Source organism: Syngnathus scovelli, chromosome 1 (assembly GCF_024217435.2).
Source record: "Syngnathus scovelli strain Florida chromosome 1, RoL_Ssco_1.2, whole genome shotgun sequence".
Classification (NCBI taxonomy): Eukaryota; Metazoa; Chordata; class Actinopteri; order Syngnathiformes; family Syngnathidae; genus Syngnathus; species Syngnathus scovelli.
The window spans coordinates 15,081,522-15,100,509 of NC_090847.1; the positions used below are offsets into that span (position 1 = coordinate 15,081,522).

An 18,988-nucleotide genomic window follows, 5' to 3' on the forward strand; every position below is an offset into this window, starting at 1 on the left:
ATATAGTCCCACACTTGCAGTGAGTTCTATACAGTACCCTGTTGAGTGACCATCAATGTTCAGTACTTTTTACCCCAAGTGCATCGTGGTGAGTTATGAGTGCACTACATTTTCTCTCAGCGGAAATTACGACTCAGTTGCATGACTTAAACAATGTAGACATTGGGACACAGTGTTGTACTGTAAACCATCAGTGATGGGAGAACTCTTGTCTATTCAAATTGCTTGGTCAGAACTAGTTGTGTGATGTTCTTTACCTTGGTGAGTAGACATATATTGTAATTGTATAAAACCGCAAAAATACTCTTGAAATGGCAAAAATAATCTACACATGGTAGTCCTCCAAAAAAACAAGTCAAATTGCCAGACAATTCAGGCGATGCTACATTTATCTCGCGACTCACACACACACACACGCACGCACGCACGCACGCACGCACGCACGCACGCACGCACGCACACACACACACACACACACACACACACACGCATGCACTCACCCACCGGCTGAATTAACTGGCTCATCAACATGAAGGTAAAATCTATTCATCATGACCGCAGTTTTGCTTCTTGTATGCTGTGCACTTGATTATATTGCGACTTTAGTGTTTAAGCATTGATTCGTTTAAAAAAAATTAGGAGTTACACAACCACTAAAATGTAACAAGAATGTAAACAGTTGACTGCTTTTTCTTTTTTACATATAAAGGTTTCTTTGTGTTGGAACACATTTTGACCTCTCCCCGCATTGCTACGACCGCCCATTGTTTATCTTTCCACGTTTTAGCAGCAGTGTGAGAACTGTTGACAGGATTAACGGCCAGCGGATTTGGATAGCAAACACTGATAATGTTTGCAGTCCGCTCCAAATGGTAGTGTAAAACCCCCAGCAAATTACCAACAGCGACATGCGGGTTGAACTGGCCATATCACTGTGAGAAGCCAACTCAAACTCACTAAGTGACAAAGCAAATAAAAGCCCACCCACGGTTTAATCAGCCTGTTTAAATGAAGATGATTTTTGTTTGTTTGTTTGTTTGTTTGTTTGTTTGTTTGTTTGTTTGTTTGTTTGTTTGTTTGTTTGTTTGTTTGTTTGTTTGTTTGTTTAAAGCGACACCCAATGATAAAATGCTTGCATTTGGCAGTGATTCCCTTTTCGATATCATTCCCATCCAGGTTGCCATGGCACATTAGTATGTAAAGAAAGAAAGAAAGAAAGAAAGAAAGAAAGAAAGAAAGAAAGAAAGAAAGAAAGAAAGAAAGAATTCAGAAATTTTCTTCTGCTCTCAACAGCCCATGTCTTAGCCCAATTTAAAGTAGGGTCACCAGTGCTATTGTTAGCATCAGCCAAGGTAAGGGAAAGTTTACAACCAAGATCAATCTGATCTTTTCACTTTATGAGCCACTAGCTTTATTTGTTTTGACAGATGGCAACAAAAACACAACTGACACCTACAGGAAATATTTTAATTTGTCTGTCAGGGAATAAAGCCACTCCGATCATATTAAAAAAAAAAATGGGTATACAGTACCTGGGTATGTGACAAAATATTACAATGTTACTCCTGTGACTTTGAAAAACTTGCACAGTCACATGGATATTATTTCTGGAGTTTTCGTGCGATATGGAGACGATGATGATGAGAACAACTTCCTCATCTGTTAGGCCCGGAGCATCAGCGCTTGGCGAAGCATGACGAAAGGGGGTCATGGCGACAGCTTGGCATCAGCGCAATGGGTGCACGCACACGATAAGGCTCGTTAGTGGTTTGCGCTTCATATTGCCATTTCAACATGCTGTTTATGTTTGGGTCTATGCTTGACAGAAACAAACATAAGTTGCCGTAAGTTATCATGAATTATTACGCTAAAAAGGAGTAAATTTGGTCATTCATTGCTTTTGAGTATGAATTTTTTAAATTCAATATAATTTGAGATTTGTATCTACTTTTTGAGACACTGGTTGCCAGTCAATCGCCAGTTGCAGTGGTCAGTCGGCATACCATGCATGTTTTTGGAATGTGGGAGGAAACCAGAGTATCTGGAGGAAACCCAAGCATGAGGAGAAAATGCGAACTCCACAAAGGATGGCACTGATCTTTTCTTTTCAATTCAGGTGATAGATGGATGGATGGATGGATGGATGGATGGACGGACGGACGGACGGACGGACGGACGGACGGACGGACGGACGGACGGTCGGACGGACTTGGGTGGTTGCGTTTGGTTTTGGTGGATGGGTGAGCTGGGTGGTTAGAAAGATATACAGAAGTCCCTCAATTGAGATTTTTTTATTTTTTTTTTAATTTGAAAAGAAATCTGTGATGTATTGAAGCTGCGATCAATGAACCGCGATGTACCGAGGGATTACTGTACCTTGGATTGATGACCTATACAAGAATGACTACTTTTGCCTTTGTGGGTTGGACAGGGTTTTATTAATTTCACTTGTCTTTTTTTACTTTCGTTTCTTATTTGCTACTGCTTTTTCATGACTACCAATGCCGAGGTGGGTGAGGCAGAGCTGGATTGAGTCAGAGGTGCATAATAGGAGTTGATCAAGCTGTGTTACTGTGATTAGTCCCTGTCGGAGGAGAAAATTGTCCGAGGCGGCGGTCACTCTTGGCTCATGCAAAGCTGAGTTGTGTTTTCACAGAACGCTTTTGATTGCCACTGTATGCTGTTTTGTGTGTCTCACTTAAGCGCTACATGTATTTGTCAGGTAGGGAGTGGATTATTTGATCAGAATGAAGATATTTCTTTAGGGAAAGGTGCCATATTAAAGCCAGGATGAGTTAATTTGAATTAATTAGAAAAGCTATTAAAGCAACAGATGAACGGATCCTCACAGCCCTTGACGAATCTCTGAAATGATCATCAATCATTGATGCCGTTTTAAGACCACATTACCCCTGGTTTAAACGGTTTGCAATTTGGTGTCGCGCCTATGTCGAGGACACAGTAAATACTTCCGATTTGAGGCGCATTAGGTTGTTTGTCCCAAAATGGCTGCTTCAAACCAGGAAGGCTGAGATTCAAATTCAGACATGTCCTTGTGGCTTTTTTTGTGCGTCCTAATGACAAACATATGCATGAAATTTCTTGTCTATTGGTGGGACTGGTTATGAGGGCTGGAATTTTTCGGCTACTGGCTGACGTTTGTTCAGGAAACACATAAAATTATGCAACCATTGACTCAAATCAGATCTCCCGCATGACGGAATCATTATGAGTTTCATGAAGTCACACGTTCACGCATGTCCATCATGTCCATCTTTCAACCGTCTATTGTCCATCATGTCACATATCCATCACGTCCATCATGTGACAACTCCATCATGTCATGCGACGAGCATGTCATGTCCATCATGTCCTGCGACCATCATTTCGGATGTATCATGTCCATAATATCTTGCGTCCAACATATCCATCATGCCTTTATGACCATCAAGTCATGTCTATCATGTCACATGAGCACCATGTACTTTATGCCATTGTGTCATATGTCCACTGGGTCACAAGTTATATTATTTATATTACACTATATTGTCTTCCTTTTCTTGAATTTGGAATTATTGAGCGTGTTCACTTCCGTGGGTGGGGTCTATTAAACGTTGCATGTCAAAGATTGCATGGAGTTAATATTTTATCATTGTGAGCCTTTTTCATACAACAATCGGGCGGGGTCGCCTCTGCGTGCAGTCGCGAGGGGGACTCCTCAATGTTTTATTGCTTTTTTCTTCTTGTGCTTTTGTTTTGATGTGCTACATGAACTGTCAAGTTTAGTCTCATTATTCTTTCATTTATGTACAACACCGGCGTTACTTTACATTTCAGTCAGTTTTTATTTATATTTATTTTATTTATATTTGATGTATTTCAGTTATAGGGTGGTAAATTTTAGTGCTGACATAATTTTTACAAACCAACCATGCAAATGGTCAGCCTGTTCAAGTAGCCCTTTAAAATCTATACTGGGGGATCATGCTTTCACGTACGTGCCTTGACATAATAGTTGCCTTGGCTAGATATATGACCCCTACATAAATACGTATGGCATGAAAAAAACATATTTCGTCCCTCCTATCCTGCTAACACTCTCCAACCCAATCACCCATTCTGTCGACCCCTGTGGTGCGGAGGTGGCAGGTGATTAATGGAAGCTCACTGTCCGCTAATTCTGGCCAAACCGTGAAGATAATAGTGATGACAGACTCGTATAGCATCTTGGCTCAATTGCCACTCGCTAAGCAACAAAGATGCAATCATCATTTTTGAATATCAGCTTCGGCCAGCTGCTGTTCGATTTAGCCATAACTTTACGTCATGCTTTCGTACATTCCGGACTGTCCTGGTTATCGCCGTTTGTCGTTGCGACATGTAAAATAAGGCAGGTAGAGAAAGAAGTAATAATTATTGTTGAAGAACAGTCCATGCAGTATATAGCAAATATTAACGGCAGATGCGACATGTTCTCCGACGGGAACAAGTGCACTTGGAGACCTTCAACGGAAGTGAGAAATTGACTTGAGGTTTGACTCTTGAAAGCAATACATTTTTAATCCAGTTCGAGAAGTACTTTTTTCCACATATTTATTTATGTCATATATTTTTAGTTTTCTTTGTACTTTGTACTTTGTACTTTGTACTTTATATTATATAGTTTTAGAATTAAAATTAGAATGCCTTTATTATCATTTTACAGCAGGTAGACAATGAAATTAGGATTTCACTTTTGGGCTTCTTTCCCATTTATTTGAATAAGTTTTATTTTTATTCATTGGATAATTTTGGACACTTAGGTCAAGCCTTTAACTGAAGAAGTAATGATGGTTGTACATACTCTTTTGACGACATCGTTTATCCCCCACTGCAAGTGGACTGTTGCATCGTTGCTGCCGCATCATTTTAACATGATGTAGCGATGCCATGCGGGGCCACGGCATTAATAACTGTTGACTTTATGGCCGATAAGCGACGGATTGATTGCAAGCATCAGGCCTCGAACTCTATCTGCTGTGGTTAAAGGCCAAACGACAGGAAGAAACAGAGCCCAGTGTTTGGATGTGTTTATCGGCGGTGACGTCCCATCGCGACAGGCATCAATCACCTCATCTCCCCTCCGCTTTTTGTCGTCCTATCGGAATGCCGAACGACCTCCCGGGATGAGAACACGCAGGATGGAGATGAGGAGGAAGTGACAAGTTGCCCTAAATTGCAATCGATTGGCTTCTTTGAGCCTCTTTTCTCTGTGAGGTAAAGAGTCCACCAGGAGTCGTGGCCCAGTTCCAAATGAGGGAGCTGTCACACGCTTGCGATTCACATTGCATCCTTCCTCCGCTTCCTCATCGTCTTCATCCTCATGAGCCAACATATCTGCACACTTGTAAATCTTGACTGCACACTGCTGCGACACTCTGTTTTAAGAAGACTAGTCATCAGCAAAAAGGCTGAATAGTGATTCAACGTAAAATCTATTAGTATCTATGACTGAAATACATCAAAAGAAATGTTGACATTTTTTAGAGCACTTTGACCATAAAACTACTTTGTTGTGCGCTCTGTGCTTCCATGAGTCCAATTATTGTTTTTGCTTTTGCCTGTGCGAACACATGACACATATATCAAACGACTTTAAAATGTTTCCTCAGGCGTGTAAAAGTCGATTGACTCAGCTTTAGTAATTCTGCGTTTCATGGTGGCGGCCTCAGAGGCGGCCAGAACGGCACAAACATCTGGCGTCATACAGTATGAGTCCAACTTTTTATTCTTTCATTACCTCCTCGCCCCTCCTTTGTCCCTCACTGTCTCTCTCGCTCTCTCTTTTACTTTGCCGCATCAATAACATTTGAAGAATCACAAATATTTCATGGGCACATTGCTGTAGCTGCTGCTGCTGCTGCTGCTGGATGAAGTCCATCAACTTGAATGGATTCCATCAACTTGCCGCATGATTTGCATTTCTTAAGGCGGGCGGGCGGCATGCATTATGCAGCAGCGGCAATGCATTCTGCATAAATCCACTTGGCAGAGTCCGTATTTCACAATCTAACCTTTCGCAGGTTTGCTTACTCGCATGACTAGTAGGCGGACAATTACGCCGAGACCTGTTTCGTAGAGCGCCGCCATGTGTGCGATAAAAGGCTTTGATTTTCAGACTTGCATACGGTTTGAGTGCAAAGCCGACTGCACTTCCTCCCTGCTGGCTTTTTCATTAGGGACACAATTGAAAGCACGAGATGTGAAACAACTGCCCTTAAATGGTCTCGTTTGGCCTGTTAGGGTTGCTAGCACCATTTTACATGATAGTAATGAAATTAATGACGAGAAATGATCCACTGTCAAAGTTTGCGGCACATGTGCACATCCAATGTATAGAAACAAGAAAATTTCATACTCTGTTAATTTTGTTTCGTTACCAATTTTCATGAAATCTCCACATCATCAAATTATCAAAATGTGTATCAACCCTACAAAAAAACAACAACAATGTCGTTATTCAGTTGTGAATAGGATATACAATTGCTTATTTTATATTAAATTATAATATATATTTTATTATAAAATATAAATTATATTACATTATTAAATTGAATAAAGTCTAACTATTAGGGGACGGCTTAATTTCATAAGCTCTGCTTTGCCTTTTTATTTTTGACCTATACTTTTTTTTAATCATTTTTTTTAAATTTTTAAATCTCCTTTTTTGTATTGGTTGAAATACATTTTCTTCCTGTCCTTTCATTCTGCATATAAAGATATGTTTTAAGTCAGTTAAGCGTACAAATACTTATGCACACACATGCACATTTACAGTTTTTATTGATTGCTTTGACAGTGCCGCCAACTCCAAATCCACATTTTCAAATCAGTTACAGTCAAAACAGTTAACGCAGAGGGCTAAACACATGCCACAGTGGTCAAATTGACACATCTTGTTTGCAAAAGGTTCTACCGGTGCAAAAACAATTAAAGTATGGAATAAAAGCAAATTTTGACTTCAAACAACTCAACTTTGACACAAGTGTATGTCCAATCAATTATTGCACCATGGGCTACAAAATCCACACTTGTGTGAATCAGTGCACCATTGCTTGTCATTGCAGCCTATGACTTGACGTGGCCAGTGCCGTTTCTAGTCAAATTTGCCCTCTTGCAAAGAATGCAGCCAGATACAGATACTACGTGTGCTTTGACGCAAATTTTATCGATTACTTTAATTTCCAGACTATAAGCCGCTACTTTTTGCTCAAGTTTTGAACCCTGCGGCTTCTTGTCCGGTGCGGCTTATCTATGGATTTTTCGTGTTTTTTGTGATGACTTGATCACTATACACTCGTAAAAAGGCTGTGGACCGCTGTTGTGCGGCACCGCTTTGCTGAACGGAGGAATATGTGACATGGTCACTGGGAAGAAGAGTGATGTGTTGATCGCATGTCCATCCACCAGGAAAATAGTGCCGTATAATTGACACAAAGAAGAGACAGAACAAGATCAAGATGGACATTACTGAAGAAAGGAAGCTTTTATACACAAACCCTCATTTTGGGGGACAATATAAATGCATATGATGCCGCTTTTAAGTTAAAGGCAGTCGATTTGGTTCTTAACGAAGGAACTCAAGCTGCTCATGCACTGTAGAGGTTTCCTCCGGTCACTCGAGCACTGGGCTATCGTTGATGATATCTTGTTGCATCACCCTTTTCTTTCTTTGTTTCCCGGTCACGTCTACTCTGGAGCTATACGTGTAGCCCGCTAGTTTAATGTAACTTAGCACTTTGTGCATAAATAAAATTAGCATGAACAGAACCTCATCAAGGAAAATGCTGGAAGAAATGCATAAAAGCAACAACGAAAGAGAGACTGAGAAAGTGTGTAGCGAAGTATATCTGACGCTATTCCAATCCGGCACTGAGGAGGAAGACTTCAATGGTTTCAGTGCACAGGAGGAAGATGGAGACGGCTCTCAGTGACTTTTACTGGTATGTTTTTTTTTAACCAGCCCTTTTAGTGCCGTGCTACCAAGTTGCTGCTTTGTTACCACCATGTCTCAGTGACTATTATCGGTATGTTTTTTTTTTTTATCCACCCCTATTAGTGCTGTGTTACTTCTGTGTTGCTACGGTATTACTGCCGCGTCACAGGCAGTGTTTGGGAAGAAATGTTAAGCTATGTTATTAAAACTTTAAAAAGGTCTTCTTTGTACAATATTTCTTTGTAAATAACTCGCGTGCACATGCGGCTTTTAGTACGGTGCGGCTTATTTATGAAAAAAACCTAAATTTTCCCCTAATTTTTGCTCGTGAGGCTTATAATCAGGTGAGTCTTATAGTCCAGAAATTAAGGTACATTCTTTTTTTCCAGACTGTGGCTGACAAATGACAAATTCGCACAGACAAAATGGAAATACTACATACATACATGAAAATAAGAATAAAATCCATTACTGTGTGAGCAATTAGGAAAAACAGTATTTTACAGCAAAGAACAAAAATATATACTAAGAGTATAAACGATAGCCACAAGTGATACTCTTCGCGTCACTTCTTTCTTGAAGAATGGGCCACGTGGCCTCATCCACATCGCATTCAATATTCTCCCATGCAATCCATCAAGAGAAAAATCGTCGAGGATGCTTGAACTATCCTTGACATGCCTCTGCATCTACGTATATCTTAGGCAGCAGCAATCATTGCATTTGTTCATAGGGGTGGTGATCATATAATTTGCATCGCCATGCACTAAAGAATTCCTCTATGGGATTTAAAAATAGAGAGTATGAAGGAAGGAGTTGTACCATCATCCGAGGAAGCACCACAAACCACTCACTCACAACACAAGAGCGGTGGAACGCCATATTGTCCCAGATAATAATGAATAGTGGCATGCCAGGCCTTACCAAGCCTCTCTCCTGAGGCGGGATAAGGATGTCATGAAGGGCATTCAGGAATGCTATGAGATGTTCTGTGTTGTATGGGCCAATGGTAGGGATATGGCACAGGACGCCATCATTGGAGATGGCAGCACACATTATGTTGGCGCCCCTCTGCCCTGGAACAGTAATAGTGGCCCTTTACCCAATGAGGTTCCTTCCACGTCTCCTTACTTTACAGAGATTGAGTTTCAGCGTAAATGAAGACTTGTTCCCCCTCAGCTTCAAGCTCCATTATTCGCTAAAGCTTAAAAAGGCAAGATTACAATTACGTCAACAGTCATTTACAGTAAATAACTATACTATGAGTATAAGAGATACTTCTCTGTCTCTTCTTCTGAGCCCTTTCAGCTATACCTCCATCTCGGACACAAACTCCTCTTCCTCTGACCCCTCTACCTGTTACTCTCATTTTACCTCTCATCTGCCTTGGACCTCCTCGAGCCATGCTTGCAAAGAACAACACAGGTCTGAAGACTGATTACAAATGAAAAGTTTTTGTTAAGAAGTTTCAGACAGATCGCGGATGCATACTGATCAGGGAGTTTCCAAGAGCTCGGAGCTTATAGTTTCTGTTCTGTAGCCACAGCTAAAGCAATGGAGTTTGGACTTCTTGAATGACATCTGTTAACTGTTTTGCAAAAGGGTGGGAAAACTGTGTCAATCCAAAGAGAATGGGTTAACACATTTGCATGATGTGTCTTCTGCTCTGCTGAGATGGTGATTATGAAGACTGAGAGGTTCCCAGTTTCTTCAAACAGGTCAAAGCAATCAATAAAAACTGTAATATGATTTAATAGTTTTGATCCTTAATCTGCAATAGCTACATGAGAGTAATTGGCAGGTGGGTATGACATATGACAAATGAAAGCGGGAAGGCTTTAAATGGCAAATTATAGGTTCTGACACGAATCACTGCACTCATTCTTGCAACCTCTAACTTTGCTTGTGATAAGTACGTATGATTCGAAACGTCAACACGCTTGAGTTAACCACTTAAGACAGTCGGGTTTGTGTGTTGGGCTGCTATTTTGAAATGTTTACATTTATGCAAAAGAAGTCAATTCATAAATGGTCTTTTGCTTTCATTTATCAACCAGACTTCTTCCATTATTTGTAGGGCTTTTTGAATTTTAGACCCAAAATGTTATGAATTGAAAAAAAATCATGGATAATTTATATTCTTACGTGTACCACATTAAAACAACACAATATTACTCCAATATATGCAAATCCACTGTTTGTTTGTTTGTTTGTTTGTTTGTTTGTTTGTTTGTTTGTTTGTTTGTTTGTTTGTTTGTTTGTTTGTTTGTTTGTTTGTTTGTTTTCACCAATATTGAATTACTTTTAGCCTTATAGCAATGTGATTAGCCACCAAATATGATGTTCTCAAGGCTCTTACATTTGTTGACAAATCTGCTCGGAAGGCGTCATTGACTGACTCATTGTAGAGCCGCTTGCCTCAAATTGGGCTTCATGCGTGGTAATCACGTGTCGCTGTGATTCAATTTTTAAGTGGGTTGTCTGCTATTGTCTGTAAAATGCATCCTTTTTTCTCTTTTGCAAAGGCTCTTGTGTGCTCACTGGGCCTTTCTAAATACGTCTGTTTGTTTGACTCATTTCGCTTGCTTGTGGAGTTGATATTAGCCTCACACGACCAAAACAATTTGTCTGTGTCCGAATGTCCACGCTTATCCCTTATTTTCAATTAAATAAAATGAATGAAATATTATAACATGAATGTATAGTAATATAAAATATATAAGCATAATGTATAGCAACTGTATCACTTTGAATAAATAAAAATAAAGTGATATAAATAAAAAAAAATATAGTAAAACCTAAATAAGATATAATATAATGGACAGATCATGCATGGATGGATTAGTTGAGAATATAAAATAAATAAATGAATAAATAAATAAATTATACCCAATCAGACATCAATAAAGCATATCTGAAAATAACTTTATAAAAAAATCCAATGCATTTTTGGAAAATGTGATTACGTTTTACTCTGGGCTGATTCTCCTCAAGGGGACATCATCCCATAGCTGTGCTTTATGAATGCAAGAGTTTTAAAGTCCCGGTTTGTTGATTGCATTACGAGTTGCATATTCTTGTATCACAGCAGTAGCTTTGGTCATAACGGTACCAACAGCGAGCTGGCCTTCATAAAGTTTAACTGTGCTGTATATGAATCAACCTAATGCAAAGTACAATATTTCCCTCAGCTATTCATCAGGAGTTCCCAATATTCATATGCGGTTAAATTTATGCATAGAAACGCCGAACGATGTGCCTGATGAAGGACTTGAGCGATACAACTGAGATGGTGCAAAATGAAGATGATACTGTGGCTGATTTATCATTCAGATTTCAGTGGATTAAAGAGACGGGGTGGGGGGGAAGAAGTTAACTTTAGTTTTAATTATGCATTCAGACATTATTATTCAATCCGTAATGTCACGTCACTTCCCAGGGGAGACTCATTCAAATTTAATAACGAGACAGGGGAAATCGTTTTTATACAACTTAATCATATGACACTGAGACTTTGCTAGCACTTGAACAAGCACGTCATGGACCGTGGATTTATTTTTAATTTGTGTGTGTGCGTGTGTGTGTGTGCGTGCGCGCGTGTGCATGTGTGTTATGTATATTACGTGTATATTGTATCAGCTTTTAGTTTTTCTTTTTAATCTCTGGATTTTGTCTGGTCTTTTCATTTCTATTGTGCAAAGGGAAAGTAAAATTTCCTACGACCTGTAAATTGCATTTGCACATGTGACCAAGCATGCCTTTTTGATGAGTTTTTTTTTTTTTTTTTTAATGCGTTTTTTTTAACACATTTAGTTCTGAAGTGCAAGAACATGTTTGTAATCAGTAACTTGCATGAAATTAGTTGTCAGTACATGTTGTAGACGTATTTGAACATGGACCATTTGTAGGCATTTAATTCTATTGTGCAATGTGTTTTTATTAACAATGGGTAAGAGGAGCAAAGGTAACTTTAATTAAGCATATTTTTTGTGGGCACGCAGTAGTTATTTGTGCTACTGTGTATTAATTCTAGATGTTACATTTATTTATATTGTGCAAGGTGGCAGTGGTCATGATTAGTGGCAAGACAATTGTCATCCATTACTGCAGTGAGCACCTTGCATGAAAGAACGTCTCCTAGGGTTTTTTTTTTTTTTACTTTGGACTACTTTTAGTTGTTAATTTCATTTATTTCTATACTGTAATTCTGCAATTATTATGCATACTTTTTAGTTTTATATTTGTCATCTGTTTGACAATACTAAATCAGAAGTTACCTAATAGTTACTCTGTACTATTGAAAAGTTTTCTTACTCAAGTTATTATAGTTATCATATTTGGAGGACTGTTTTCTTTAACTTTTTAATGGAGCCATCATTCTTTTAAAGCAAAGATCCAAACTCAGTCCTCAAGGGCCACTGTCGTAGTTGTTTTCCATGTATGTCAACTGCAACACACCTAATTCAAATTATGAGGATCATCATCATCAAGCTTCTTGAGAGCTTCCTGATGAGCTGATCAAGTCAGTCGGGACAGCGGCCCTTGAGGACCAGAGCTGCGCATGCCTGTTCTGAAGTATCAATTCATTTAATTGAGCACAATTTTTGACTACTCCACCTAACTCTGATAGTCGTTCTGTTTATTTCTATCACAGTTGTATGGCGCATTTAGACACAGCGGTATTCATCAGTGTCGTGTTGAATGACAAGAGCTTTCTTGTCTCGTGTAGTTCCCAAACAAACATGTTGCACGTGACTCTCGGTTTAATTGCGAGCAATTAAAGTGCAAATCCTTGTTTGTCATCTTGTCGGCTGGAGCAGAGATGAGAGTGTGACGCTGCGTCTCTCTCACTCGCCGCACTCGGCAGAGATTTTGATGATGAAGAAAAGTCCCTCAAGTCCAAATGGTAAGCAACCAAGTGTGGAGCACATCCTTGTTCAGGCTGAACGAGTGCAATGCTTCAGAGAGCAAACTCATACAACCTCTTTAATTTCAGAGGTTTTTTTTTAAAGTTGTTGCTATTCCTTAGAGGCCCAGTAAAGTGAATCCAAGGATTTGTTTCTGAATACTGTGCATTATACTGTACATTACATTGACGATAATTGCTGAAAGCGTGCAAGAATGTTTTGGTTTATGACCAGCTGAATAGTGCTTTACAGTCAATGCACAATAAAGTAAATGAGTTGGCATTTGCCGCTTTTGAACAGTCTTTTGTATTGTATTGTATAACATGAATTCTCTTCATTCTTTGCTGCTAATGAATGATCTACTTTTCCCCGATAACGCTTCAAAAGGTCACCCAGATAAAGCATGACCAATTATTATTTTCATGGCTTGAGTCGATGACTAACTCGCACATCACACCAGGAGCAAACCAATAAGTTGCTTGTAGATATATGAATGTATTGTGCGTGCATAATTTGCACTCTTTATAAGTGCGTGCCCGCACAGCTTGTTAAATATAACAAGAACAAAGAAGCAGAATTAGCAAAAGTGTTCACACGTATCACCTAATCCTCACTGCCGTTCTTTGTAATTGCACCAATATAGCTTCAGGTTATGGCCAAAACCCTTAACTATATGTGCTCAATAAATAAATAATGGCCTCTACCTCTAATTGTTTCCCCCTAATGTGATTAACAGCAAAGCCATAAAGTGCAACATGCTACTCGGCCAGATCATGGCCAGTATACCCAACCCTTCAAAAGTATTGGAACAGTTCGGTTTTTAGTTCTCAAACTTAGTAAGCTACCACCCAACAAATACTTAACTCTACAAGTACCACCAAATTAACCAACATTAAAATATGTTAGCATATTAATCCAAAAGTATAGTCATTCCTACTGAAAGCCCCGACAACATTATGCAAAATTTCAAAATTAATACTGCACTTAAGTATCGGAAAATTCGTAAAAGGTGTACCTATAATAATTCAATTAAAATGTATTGCACATAAAAGTTAAGTGCAATTGATTTCTAGTCCAAACATGTACTGTCTGACATTTAGAAAAGTTTGTCACTATAACATTATGCACAGTTTGATCTTCTAATGCCTAGATATAACTACACAACTTTTTGAGTCACAGATTACCAAACATGGCGCCATAAACCTCTTCAAGGAAATAATTACCTAAAATAATAAGAGTTCATTTGTAGCAGGGTGGAAGGTTGTGAATCGGTTGATAAGTCAGTTCCTAGAGTTAGAGCCTATTCGTTTGGTCAGCGCAAGTCTAGAAAGAGCGTAATCTAACTCTGCACGAGAAGAGTTTTCTTCTAGTATTTTCAGAGATGCACTAGTAGAAATGCATCTTTGTGACATGTGGGAGTACTTGATTCTTAGTCAATCGGAGCGTCGTGTTTGTTTCAGCTGATTTAAGGTTAAGTGCACTTTCAGTCATCAAATTGTCAGATGCACCACATGCTTGTAACAGAAAATGCCCTTGGTCTGTCGGAACACACTGCATGGCTTTGCGCAAAGCATTTCAATTTTTGAAGTGTTTTTGTCTACAGAAAAGAAATGATCTGACCTTCCTATTCCAATGCTTTTCGAGGGGAGTGTAGTTGCTTACCAATACGATAAAGAGGAAGTGCTAATCAGACAGCAGAACGAGGTGAAAGGCATGTTAATGAACACGTTAATATGCAGTTCCCCAGCCCCTTTTCTCCACGGTGACTCCCGTGACTTCTGTGTTATTGCTAATTAGCAGCGCTCGTGCGGCATTAGTTGGTTAAGGAGCCATTATTGCCCAGCCCCTCGATGGCAGATGTCGGGAGGAAGAACCGGTAAGTCGTAAAGAAAGAACAGGGGGTTAGCGATTAGTTTCCTCTGCTGACTCGTTAAGCAGGGTGATGTTGTTTAATGACATTCTCTGCTTTGAGGACCGCATTTAAATGTCTCTATTTACTATTACAAGTATTCAAAAAAATAATAATAATAGTAAAATGGGCAAGAGCACATAGTAGCTGTCTTGTTAGATTAGCTTTCGTGCACCAAGGTAGTAGATAGGACTGACATTAGGATCACATAATTTTTCTTTTGTCCAATTCCAGAGGAGCATCTGTAAATATGAGTACTGTGAGACGGGATTATGATTGTTCCAGTATACTGTCGAGCTACAATACCTTTTTAGATCGTTTTGTTTGGTGCTGTGCTTTTTGAATGCAAAGTAGCTATATGCCTTGGCTTAATAAAGGTTGGAAAACCCTGGAGTACATTAATTTAGTATTTTACCCTTCAAAATTTCCAGTTGATCATTTGCTCTTGTTGTGCGTCCGAGCGAGCACTCTGTTGCTTTTGAATGAAATCTTCTCCCAGATGCTCCGGGGTGGAAATCAGTCTACACGTTTCGGCCGCAGCTCTACTAGATTCAGACAGATTTTTCGTCTGTCGAGTGTGAATCTCCCGTTGGCATCTCCAAGCGAGCTAATGGAATTTTCCACTAGGGGCCCTTCCTCACACCAACACGCTCAAGCACAAGCCGATAAAGCCGATGGAGAAGGAAAAAAACTTGTCAAGTGTGAGAGCACAGCCGAGGGTGGAAGGGTGGGGAATGCAGACGTGCGCCGTAGATATTCTCTGAGCCGTCTTTAAAGACTGAAGACAATCTGTGTTCCTGAAATTCACTTGATGCTCTTCTCGTGTGCATGATGCCCAAGTGTTGCCGCCCTCATACTCCCAACACTCAAGTACAAGCAGCATGTTATGCGAAATGGATTGGTGGAAGATACGTGAAGAATAGTGTGTTTTCAAGCATGGTCTCCGAGAACATTTTTTGGGAGTGAGATCTTTTAAATTAATACGGATGACCAGAATGCCAATTTAACGGCAAATGGAAGACTCCTCTTTTCTTTTCGAACATTGTCTGTTGAGATATTATTGTTTGCCTCCTCGTGATAGACATAGATTTCATGTTGCTTAGTGAAAATGGCTTTGATGGCTATATTTGCTATGAATATAAGTAATGCCCCCTTAATAGTTGTTTAAACCACAATGGGAAATTTACTATCTCTTGACTTATTTTTGGAAATGATTGTACTATGACAGAAATGGATCAAATGGAGACTTCAAACCAAAATAGCTGACATCCTGAGTCTTTTCGACCATGTACTCGTGAGACTGTGTTGTGTTTTTTTTCTCATAATAGACATACTAACAAACTTGTTCAAACTTGCTTTTGATACCGACTTTTCAAATCACTTTGACCACAAGGGTACTATCATGGTAAATGGAAGGTTTCCTGTGTCTTTCCTAGTATGATCCCTTGAGACTTTTTGGTGGGTCTATTCATGATCGTCATGCCTAGGAGATTTCACGTTGCTAAATGGAACTACATTTGGAGGCTCAATTTGAGACTGAATATTCCAATTGCCCGTCTTATAGCTGTTTAAACCACAATAGGAGACTTACTGTGTCTTTTCAGGCATAGCCTCTTGAAACTTTTTTTCTTAGGCCTCCTCATGATAAACATACCAACCAAATTTTATGCTAAGAAGTGACGCAGGCTTCGGGGGCTGAATTTTTAAATTAAGACGAAAATATGTTTTTCACTTTGTCAATTAGACACCAGTTCGTCATGGTTGATTGAAGTCATTGCAGCGTGTGAAAAATTAATTAATTTGTTTTGCTTCTCTTTTTCCCTTTTGCACTTCCCTTGATACAGGTAAGTGTTGCTATCTCTATTATTCCACTTTTATCATTCTCATGAAAGGCTTGTTACTTTAAAAGTAGAAAATAAACACTTTGTGCACTCTTGTAAGCAGCCTTGAATGGGTTAGTGGCACAGCATGCATTCACACAGACGCACACAAACACACGTGCACTTACAAATCTTCTCTCTCTCTCTCACACACACACACACACACACACACACACACACACACACACACGCACACACGCACACACGCACACACACACACACACGGTCAATATCAACGGCACCCCGCTTAAACCTTAATGAAAGAACTCCATCCTTGGTGCTTGTTCGCCTGCTTGCTGCAGAGAGAACATTGAAGTCCTCTGTTGCCATGGCGACCGTTGTATTGGTTTAAAAGTCCGAACATGATTTTCTTTTCTTTTCTTTTTTTTTTTTGTCTCAAACATCGCTTAAAAATGTCTCATGTTTTTATGCGCTTTGCCTTGAGACTTTAGACACTCACACACACAGGTCAAATATTCATGTTCCCCTCATACAAACGTGCAGAAGACTTAAATGCCTCTGGTAATTTATTTGTAGTGAGTGAGTTCATTTATTTTGTGTAAAGTGGCGTTTTTGTCCTGAATAATTGTTGTTTGGAGCAATGGCATTAATCTTATGACACGTATAATCTGACGTGCCTGACTGTGATGTGAACCTTTATGAACAGTGGACAGTCTTCTGTTGCCATGGCAATGGTCAGTTAGGTTTAGTTGTCTGGCCCCATTTTCGCCATGTCTGACGCTTCTTTTACGCACTTTGCCTTTAGACTCAGGACACGTACACACCCACACAAACCAATTAATGTAGTGTGCAAGTACAGAGTTGCACGAACAAGACTGACTCGCTAACCCTACCACGAACGCTGTCTTGTAGTTTCAGGCTCGGCGAGGTGCTCAGCATTCGGAACGTGCTTGATCTTCCGTGTTCCCGAAGGTTAGTTGGAGGTGTAAAGGTGCGTGTAAAGGGGTGCGCTCGCATTGTTACATAAGCCCAGGTTGAAACTGATGCCGCTGTCTCTACTGGAGCTGTATTTTACTGATAAAAGTCTTGTGCCACATGGAAAACACAGTGATGGTGATAGACTACTGTTTACTTGGACAGAGTACAAAAGTGAACTAGGTGCATTGAAATGTTTGCATCAATGGAAATGTTTAATTCTCTTTTGTGAAGTGGCTGCTGTCATGAATAACTTGCAGGAGGAATGATCATATGCATTTTTTTGGGGGGGGGTGGACTGTGGACAATTTTACTAGTTGTTCTGGTAATATCTATTATGCAAGGTGGCAGTTAAGCATAACAAAGAATGAGTGATTTAAAGTAATTGTATGAAGTGTCCACATGCCTGACCACGCGTAAGATGGACTTTTTTTTTTTTTTAGTTATCATGAATAACTTGCAAGACATGAGTAACTTACAGTAATTTTATGAGGTGTACACATGCCTGACCACGCATATGATGGACTTTTTTTCTCTCACTGTTAATTTCCGTTGTGCATGATGGATGTTAATTTGAATCCGCTGACAGTTGAACATGTTACAATAATCGAGTGACAGGTGTGTATGCCAGACCGTTCTGTCCTGTAGGGTTTGGGGCCTTTGAATTATTTCTACTGGTTATTGTGTTTATTTATGTACTCCACCATTTTAATCAAATATTATTTCTCATCTGTTTGACCATGACTTTTTTTCCTTTTAATTTAATTTTGGGACAGATAAACTGACTGGTTACAGGAATGCTTTCAAAATACTAAAGCCAGACGGACGGATGAGTGATTACTTTCATGAATAATGTCGGACTGAAGGTGACAGACAGTTTGCTCAGATCAATGACGAAGGACAGATGGGCAATATTTGGTAAATTACTCGTTATCATGAATAAGTGACAGGGAAGGATTTGCCCTATGACACATACATAAGTGTGGCAGTAACTTTTTTGCACTGCAGGTTAGTTATGTTCATGTGGTAAACATGATTAAATGTCAAAAGACAATTGCATAACAGTAATAGTATAACACCTGATAGAGAATGCTGTGGATTTTTGGGGAATTATTTCTACTAGTTGTCCAGTTAATTTCTTTTGAAAATGCCGTAGGTTCAAATGATAACCTTACAACGAAACTTCTAATGAATTGTGTAAAGGGTCTACATACCAGACCAAATGTAATGTGAACGTTTTTGGAGTGGGAATCATTTCTCGTGGTTGTATTGTGGATTTCTGTTGGGCAAATTGGTGGCTAATATGTCAGTCACGTAATAGTAATTGTATGACATGTTTATTTGCCTTATTGAGTGTCCTGATGAACATTTTAGGATAAGT

The 18,988-nt window shown here is 39.4% G+C and overlaps 1 protein-coding gene across 5 annotated transcripts in view; it reads left to right on the top strand.

The window, feature by feature from the left end:
* Positions 1 to 18,988, top strand: part of lingo2 (leucine rich repeat and Ig domain containing 2) — a 189,258-nt gene that overhangs the window by 127,354 nt on the left and 42,916 nt on the right. The window contains exon 5 of one of the 5 annotated variants that reach the window (XR_011086168.1): positions 16,636 to 16,894. The exons of the other annotated variants lie outside the window; for them this stretch is intronic. The gene's annotated coding sequence lies outside the window, so the exon portion shown is untranslated. Of the gene's footprint in view, positions 1 to 16,635; positions 16,895 to 18,988 lie in introns of those variants that run through there. 5 annotated transcript variants of the gene reach the window in all.